Source organism: Caloenas nicobarica, chromosome Z, assembly GCF_036013445.1.
Source record: "Caloenas nicobarica isolate bCalNic1 chromosome Z, bCalNic1.hap1, whole genome shotgun sequence".
Lineage (NCBI taxonomy): Eukaryota > Metazoa > Chordata > Aves > Columbiformes > Columbidae > Caloenas > Caloenas nicobarica.
The window spans coordinates 94,720,299-94,729,029 of record NC_088284.1 but is presented as its reverse complement, the minus strand read 5'-3'; positions in this window follow the sequence as shown (position 1 = coordinate 94,729,029).

Sequence of the window (8,731 nt, the reverse complement as noted above, 5' to 3'; positions counted from 1 at the left end):
TTAAAATGTGCTGTTCTTTTCCAAAATGCCAAACTCTCAACAAATACCTGCCTGTCCCAGGGACTGCGTGCTGCCTTTGCTGCCCACTGTGACTCTTTTGACCAACAGAGCTTCTCCTGAGTAAAGGACCATCTGGCGCTGCTCCCTCCGCTGTTTCAGGGGAACCCGACCTGCAAAGCTGAGAGTGCAGAAGGGCAGAAGTCTCAGAACACCCTGGCACGGAGAGGGGAGAAAGCTGGTCTCTCTTCTGGAAACCCAGAGCCTCTTCTCCTCGGTACACAGGTATGGCTATTCTGACCCCTGGGCTCCCTTCCGCTTAGACTAAATGAGAACATTTATTATACACAAAAATTGTTTGCCAAGGGAGTAGGAGACGCCCAAAGCAGACATTATTAATCCACTAAACATTACTGAATTGCAGCCAAATTTGTCACAAACACAATAGCAGTGATCTTTGTTTGGTACAAACTGCCTTGTAATCATTTCCACAAGCCGAGGCTGGGTCCCAGCTTGCCTGACAAGCTCACCAGGGGCGGGAAATGCAAATATAGCCTTCCCAAATATACACCTCCTGCTCACTCACCGCCAGGATGGCTCCTACCCTCACCATAGCCACGGCCAACCCAAACAAGGGCACAGCTCTGCGCCCTGTCACTACGCCAGAAAATCTGATGGTTTTTCTGTAAACCCCCATATCCCCATGGATGCTTCTATACCACAAGCAACTGTGAATCATTAGGGTAGTGGTTTGCTGTGTAGAAAGAGACTCAATGCAAGAGGTCAGAGGATTAGACATTAGCTTCACTAGGAGAGGAAAAAAAAAAATCGAAGGCATAAAAGCTTAAACTGTATGAAGTTTAATTCCAGCCGGGAAATTGCAGTCCTGGGAAACAGGCATGGGCATTGCAGCCTGAGCCCGCTTCAGAGCGCAGCCTTGCTGGTGGGATTGCTTCTGGTGTCTCCACAAGGAGCGACAATATACTGAGCCCAATGTGTTGGAGAATTTGTCAAGGACCCCTGGGGCTCCATGCCAGAGTCTGCCAGCAAGCCAAGGGAACCTTTGGGAGAAATTTCTCTGAGTGGGCTGGGAACCTTCCCTTCTCCAAGGTGTGCTCACTTGTACTTACCATGGAGGTTCGCAGGTATATTTCTGAACCACGGCAAAGGCTGTTTCAAAGTGTGCTAGATTGTCCTTTTTGCAAATACAGAAGTCCTGCAAATCTCAGGAGGTTTTGATTCTTTCACTGTCAGTAATGCCACTTCTTCCAGCTATCCTGGCAAACCACACAGGCTGCTCCCCTGTCAGCACACTTTGTGTAGTTTTCTTCTCTCGAAACTGGAAGTTTCCAGTAAACACATCTAATGTAAGCACCTGCATCAAACAGGGCTTCCGCGGCTTGCCTGCAGTCTGAAGGGAGAAGGCTTATTTTTGCAAAGACATATGGGCCTCTCTCTCTCATCCCTCTCTTAAGTATATACACTCCTGACTGAGTCCTGACAGTAATGAAATGCTCAAGAACATTATTGTGACAATTTGTTTTAATGTGTCAAAGCATCCTTGGCGTTATTAGTATAGTCACGTAATTATCCCCAGAGAAATTTCCACCCGTATGTTAACGCCCATACATTATTGTGTGAATCTCTTTTATACCTTTATTTTCAGTTTCTGGGAAAGATACATCAATGGGTACTTAGTATAGTAATTGCTTCAGAACGTAAACTGCCTATGCCCTGGGTAAAATGTTCGGGAGACAGAGTAGTGCTGGCAGTGTCTTCTGAAAGCTCAGTGTAAGCCAAAGCCTAAGTGTGCTCAGAACGTGATGTAAGAATATGCGGCACCTCTTTTATTTCACAAGAGATTTCTTAAAAAGACAGGAATTTAAAAATGAGAATTGAGATGAATAGAAATTTATGTTAGGCGAAGTCTGGAAAAAAAGTCTTGTAGCAGGGAATAAATTCTTTGTAGTCCAAAGCAGAGAGCCTGACCTGAAATGTCAAGCTAGGACACCAACATCAGTGTTTTCTAGATACCTGGATACCCTGGGCAGCCTAGCTGTATCTGACACTGTTCTATTTAGCTTGGAGATACCAGATTAAAAGCCTAATCTGAATTTTCTCATAATCCTTCAGAACTTGGCATGAATACAGTAAAAGATGCTGCACAGGAACTCAGAAATCAGTCATAGCGCTTTCAGATCTCAGCCTCAGGAGCTAGCTCACAATATTGGTTTTTTTAAGTTGGCCCCTTGTATGCTTATCTTTGGTTTTTAACAGATTTATCCTAGTATTAAGAGTGTGCGATTCTTTGCATGTTTGATATGTTCATTTCACTCAAACTGCTAAATACAAACCATCAGGACTTGAAAAATATAGATCTAGTTACTTATAAACAGCTGTGTTACCTTTTTACTCAACTGATTTTTATTAATCCTCTCGATTCTATTTTTTTCAGTTGAGTTTGACATTTCTACACAAGATCTCTGGAGGCTATTCTGAATGTCCTGTGAGAGGGACAGAAGTAAGGAACATTCTTCACCTCCTTTGATCACTTTGCAGCATGGGAACTGCAAACTCATATTCAAATACTCAGAGCTTTACCGGAACAGAGCACAGTATTTAACGCTGCCTGCTAGAGTGCTGGCAATTGCTACAAGTGGTTCACTGTAGTACACTTGTACTAGTGTTGCCTAATTTATTAATCATATAAATTTTGCATGTAATTAATCATACAGTTGTTCATCACAATCCAGTAACCCAAAAATCTGTCTTCACATGTATTAATGCCCACAAACAAACATGTCACTTTACAGCAGTACATGTTTTTGCCCATTATCATTCCCAAACCTACCAAAAGCTCACTAAAAACCCTATCATCAAGTGTTGTCTTTTTGTTTCTTACTTCCAGTTTTCTAAAGTGTGAGAGTATTTAGCTCCAAGGTTTTTTCATCTGTCTTTTTTTTTTTCAGTTTTCCTTTTTGGGCTAAGATTCTGCCAGTCAAAAATCGGTATTTCTCTTGGTATAGTGCAGTTTTTAAAATGTATTTTTGCACTGGTATGAGTATACTCAGCACCACTATCCACCACTTCATGTTTGGGATTAAAATTGCCCAGCTCAGTACACATTTCAGGAACTGTTTCCTTCCCTGCTCTGGAAGCTGCTCCAGTTCACACACTGACCTGGGTAAATCCCAGGCATTGTGCAAAGCAAATCTCCATATTTTCTTCTCTTGCTTTCTATACTCAAAATATTTATTTAGTGAAAGTCAAGGTCAGAATGAGTGAACTGACAATTTTGCAGGGGACACTTTGCAAGGAAAGACCAATGAAGAAATAGGGACAGTTCCTACAGTTGTGGTCCCAGCTACCCACCAACATGCTTTCCTATTTATTGCCAAAAGTCATGAAGAAGAGAAATGAGAGCAAAGAGAGCTTGCAGGGGAAATGGAGAAGAAAACTCTGAAGGGACAACAAGACAACTGAAGGTGAATGAGAGAAAAAATCGGGGAAGAGCAGAAGGAACATTAAGATGGGCAACATCAGGGAGGTCAGAGACCTGGAGTTTGGTGACACAGAACCATTAGGAGTTAACTATGCAGAAATCCAGTTAACAGGATGTTTCATCTACGGATAGTTACTTAGCGTCTACCCATTTTACAGATACAACCTCCACAGGCTATGCCACAGAGAGATAAAAATGAACAGGCATAAACTGAAGTGACTTAGCCAAGTATTAAAAATAAACCAAAAAACCCCAAACCAACACCCAAAGAGGAAGTTGCTACCTGTCTGTTACCAAACCTACATGAGATGGGGCAAGGCAAAGTCAAAAGCATTACGTACGTAAAAGTAGGAGGAAGAAATTAATAAGCTAAGCTAAACAGTTTGAACCACACATATTTGAACAACATGCTAAACCATTTTTTTAAAGAAGGAAGCTACTACTAAGCTTTAGAGCCAATCAAAAAATACAATGAGAACAAGAGATGCAAAACATCCAGAAGAGTAACTGCAGATCATATCATTATGGATTGTGACGCAGCTCACTTCATTCATTCTTGTGGCATTGAGAGAATTGCAGGCAACAAAGTAAAGACAAATACAAAAGAACATAACCAGTGATAAGCAAACTGATACCTTTGACACTTTGCTCTTGGGATTATTATTACAGACATCTCTACAACATATGGCCTTTTATTCTCGGGTAAAAATAAAATTTAGTTCAGAAACTTTCCCAGTTTTATATTTTTTTTGTTTCATCTGTGATCCTACTTCACTTTTCAGCACTTGCTAAACCAATGAACCACCATCAGTCTCATATTGTTGTTTCTCACTGCACTGAGTCAAAATCAGCAAGCATTCCTAGATACTACTTACTGTCACTTGGCTCATGGTGACCTGCTGCTTTGTCGCCTCCCAGTCGTGGATCCCACAGCAGAATGATGGCAGTTTGGAAACTGCAGCTCTATAAAGAGTGTCATCTTAATATCAGAGGAGGAGCTAGGCATAAGGGGTTGGCTTCATGAATGTAAATATTTAATAATTTATTTAGTAACATGGCTTTTATTTTTTCCCCAGGCAAAAGCTTTAATAAAGGAATAGGTCTAGTGCAACAAAGGAAACGACAGGAAAAATAGAGACAAGGACACATCCTAACCTCATTAATATCAGTGGGAATTTGCCTTAATCTTCGGTGGGAACAGAACTTCAAAGACACAGGAATCACCCATACAACCTGAAGGGTAAAGTATGAACCTTTAATGGTCTACGACACAAACTGTGTTTAGAGGATGGCAGTGTAGTCCTGACATGATGGAAACGTCCCCAGCAGGAATTTCACATCCTGGGCTGACCGCAGCCTTGTCCCCAGTGCTGCCAAGGTAGCTGTTGGGACAGACATCACAGAGGCCACGTGCATGGGCAGTTTCCTTGGCAGAAGAACCTCTCTGAGGCAGGACCATGCAGGAGCTGGGCAGAGATGATCCTCCTCTTGATGAACATTGTCTCTCTTGCTGTTCATGGCTTGACTTTCAGTGCCCAAATCTGAAAGAAGTGACGTCTCCACTTTTAGAGATTTTTGGGGGTTTTTTGGGGTTTTTTTTACATCTCAGTAATGAAGATACTCTTCCAAAGTCTGCCTCTGGCAGAATGAAGACTGAAAGCTGTATCTACTCAGTCCTGCCTTGTGTTGTTCGCACTGACGAAGATGAGCGGTGTGGCTAGAAAGAATATTTTCTTCTCCAGGGAGATTCGAGATCTCCCTTAGGGACTAAGAACACATCCTGGGTGCCCTCGGCCTGCTAAACGCTGTGATAAACCTAAGTGGGAAAGCCAAAATGAGGGAACTCATGTTCCCAAGCATCTCTGCAGGTCTTGTTTTGGTACTGGCACCATATGGCAAAGTAGAAATTAAAAGAACAGAGGTATGATTCTTCTGTTAACAGCAGAACTAGTTTCCCTCTCTTTCTTTTATATGACTCTTTATGCATCTTCCATTCCTGGGGTTGCATAAGACACAGTATCAAGTCACTGTATGATAATGTGCATAATGTACAGCCTGGAGAGGTTGTTACACTCTTGAGGGGTGAGTTCATCTGCCCCACAAACACACAGCTTCTCATAGTCCTATAACAGCTCTGTAAGAAAACGTCCCCCTCTGTCCTTCCTTGTTCGTCACCAAAGTAAGCCTGACAACACAAACCCTTTCAGCTAAACCAAATTCCAAATAATGGTGGGTGTTTTAGGAAAATGTCCCATGGGGGTGTGTGCCCTAACTAAGGCCTCCTCATTAATTGCAAATTAGACTTCATATGGGATCTGCACCACCAGTCCACTGGAGAAAAAAAAATTACAAATATTTTCAGAAAAGTCCCTTTAAAATAAATATGTTTACCACATGCTAATATGTCTGTGTACTATACAGCAATGATTTTCAATCCCTGGGTGTAGAGAGCTCTGTGGACAACTTTTAAGAAAGCCACATATATGATTACAAAATACAAATTCATGCACATTTTTCATACATTAAATTTCCTAAGGAAGCCTGTACCTCTACTGGAAAACTATAGGGAAATTTCAAAACCCATGCTTTTTGCAAATCAGACCTATAGATTATGTCAAAATATACAGTTGGGTTGGGGTTTTTGTTATTTGTTTGTTTTGCTGTTGTTGAGGTTTGTTTTTTTGAGAGACAGCATTGCTCAGGATCCTGCAGGAACAGAGAACTTACTGTTTCAATACTTCTTTCACTAAAATACCATATTTCTTTAATGCTAAATTTCTTTGGTTTCTAGTGCCCTCATTTTTAACAATCAGCATGTGTACAATCAACCTAAGAAATGAGGAATGAAGCATGTGGTTTGGCTGCTTTGAAAATCATATAATAATGCTATTTGAGTTTATGGGCTTAGCTTGGCAGCCCAACTAAAATGCTTGTTAGCGAGACAGTGCAATAAAGCCGAAACACAGTACTGTAGATAAGAAACTAATCTTATTTCATGGGCCCCATCTTCTCTGAGTATATGAGCCCAGCGCTTTGTGGGATCAAGTGACACTCTTAAGCACAACTTCTTTGATTAGATTAGTTAAACCAACGTGGTAAAGATGAAGTGAAACTGAGCAGCTTCATGGCCCTTACCACGTGCACCATCAGCACAGCATCTTCCCTAAGCAAGGGCTGACAGCCTTTGAAGTCAGTCTGGTGTAATTTAAATGTAGTACTGTATGAAGCATAAGAATACGATCAACTGAGTAAAAAACCAGAAGAGCTAACCTCTGGACAAATTTATGAGTGCACCGCACAAATTAAAGCATATTTGTGCAAAGTATTCAGGAGAAGAGAAATAGGTTTCTTCTACGGAACACAGGTGTGGTCACTACAGTGTACCAAAGAGATTAAAACCCCCAAATCCCGTTGAGGTTGTGTTCTTGTTGTGTTTGAAGTAGTAATTAGAGTCTGGCGTCAAGTTTGAATGATAACTATTACTTTCTTCACACAGGTTTTCTAAGCTTGTGAGACCAGTTTTCAAAAGCTCTCTAGCAAAAGCTATTATGTTACCAGTATCACTCCATCAGAACAAACTATGAAAGGATGATCAGAAATATTAAGGGTGAGTCCTGGTTTGCCAGTATCTTCCCAGGATTGAGCTTCAAAAATGAAAGTCAGCTTTTCTGACAGTAATCTCTCATAATTACAGCTGAAAATGATGCAATTGCCAAATTCTCGACAGCCTTGCAAACTGGACTTGAAGCATTCAAAGTGAAAATAAAGGCATAAGCCTTTAAAATATTACACACGCAGACATTTTTGCTGATATTGTCAATTAGAACTCATGTTTCTGTTGTTAAAGAAAAAAGACATACTATTTTTTTCATTGCTGATACAGTTTTGTATCTGTTACTGGTTTTAATTTTCTGTTTTGAATACTCCCAGAAGGTTGTCATTGCAGATGCCCCTGACTCTGACAAATCATTGGCTTCTATGCAGCTCAGCCATTTCCCTCCATTGCAGGTATCAGATGCCACAGATTACTTTATCTTAAATACAATTCCGTGGGGTTTTTTCTTCTTCAGGCTTATTGAGAAACAACTCTTGGACTGAAAGGAATGTGCTTTTACCAGAACAGGTATTTGAATTCCTTTTACTCCCAACTTCCATAGCACCATGTCCCAGATGGCTTAACATTGAAAAGGATTCCATTAAGTCTTGTATAGAGATATATGAAGATACGATATACAAAGAGAAACTTTAAACTCGAGAGATCTAATACTGTAAAATAAAGCATTCAATAGTGAGGAAATACAGAACTGCATTTGCCTGAGCAACTTTGCTTTGGCCGGTGTGTGGCTATCCTTTACGACCAGACTGTCGTTCATTTAGTGTACAAAATCTACAGCTTTCTCAGATAAGGGGTAGATTTTTTTGCTGGTCTTTAATCCTTTTTATTAAGTACATAGTCTTCTGATATTATTTATTGCTCATTATCCAACTCTTTCTCAGAACCTAATTCTGTTGTGGGAGTTTTACATGTCTAGCTCCCTGAAGTATTACAGTTCTCATGTTTGGTCTAGGATGTGTAGTAGTGGTACAAGTATGATATATGCCTATGGGTGGAGGGATAAAGAGTATTTACTCTTAACAGACTCAAAACATTCATTTCCTTCCTTCTGGTATACTATAGCAAGTTCTGCTGCTGAACAAATTTTATGAGTTTAATATATTATTGGTCACAAGATTATCCTGTCTTAATGCCAAGCCTTTATCTAGTAACAAAGATTTTCTTAAGACCCATTGAAATGCTTTTCACCCTAAGTAGTTTGGTTGCTGCCATGCAGTCCTCTACGGGTGCCATACATATGTAAAGGTCTTTTCCAGATCACAGCGGGTGGAAGCTCGGTTTGAGAATACACACGAACATCCAGTAGCATTGAAGTTTTAGGTAGCAATTGTTAAAAAACCTTGGAAACATAAGTACTTAAAGGCCAGATGGTTCAGGAAGCTAACAGGAGATTAGCTGGTGTCAAAATCTGGGACAAGAAAAAGAGTGAAGAGGGTTATCTGCTGCAGTTCGCTCTTTGAAATGAGAAAAATGGAAACAGTTTATGAGGGCAAACATGAAGGGGACAGCACTTTTCAAAGAGTTTAGAACCGCAGAGAGTTGTGGAGTGCCCGCCTCTTCCTAGGGCAGGATAATACCTAGAACTACAGCAAGCAGCAGATTGATATCTCGCCTGA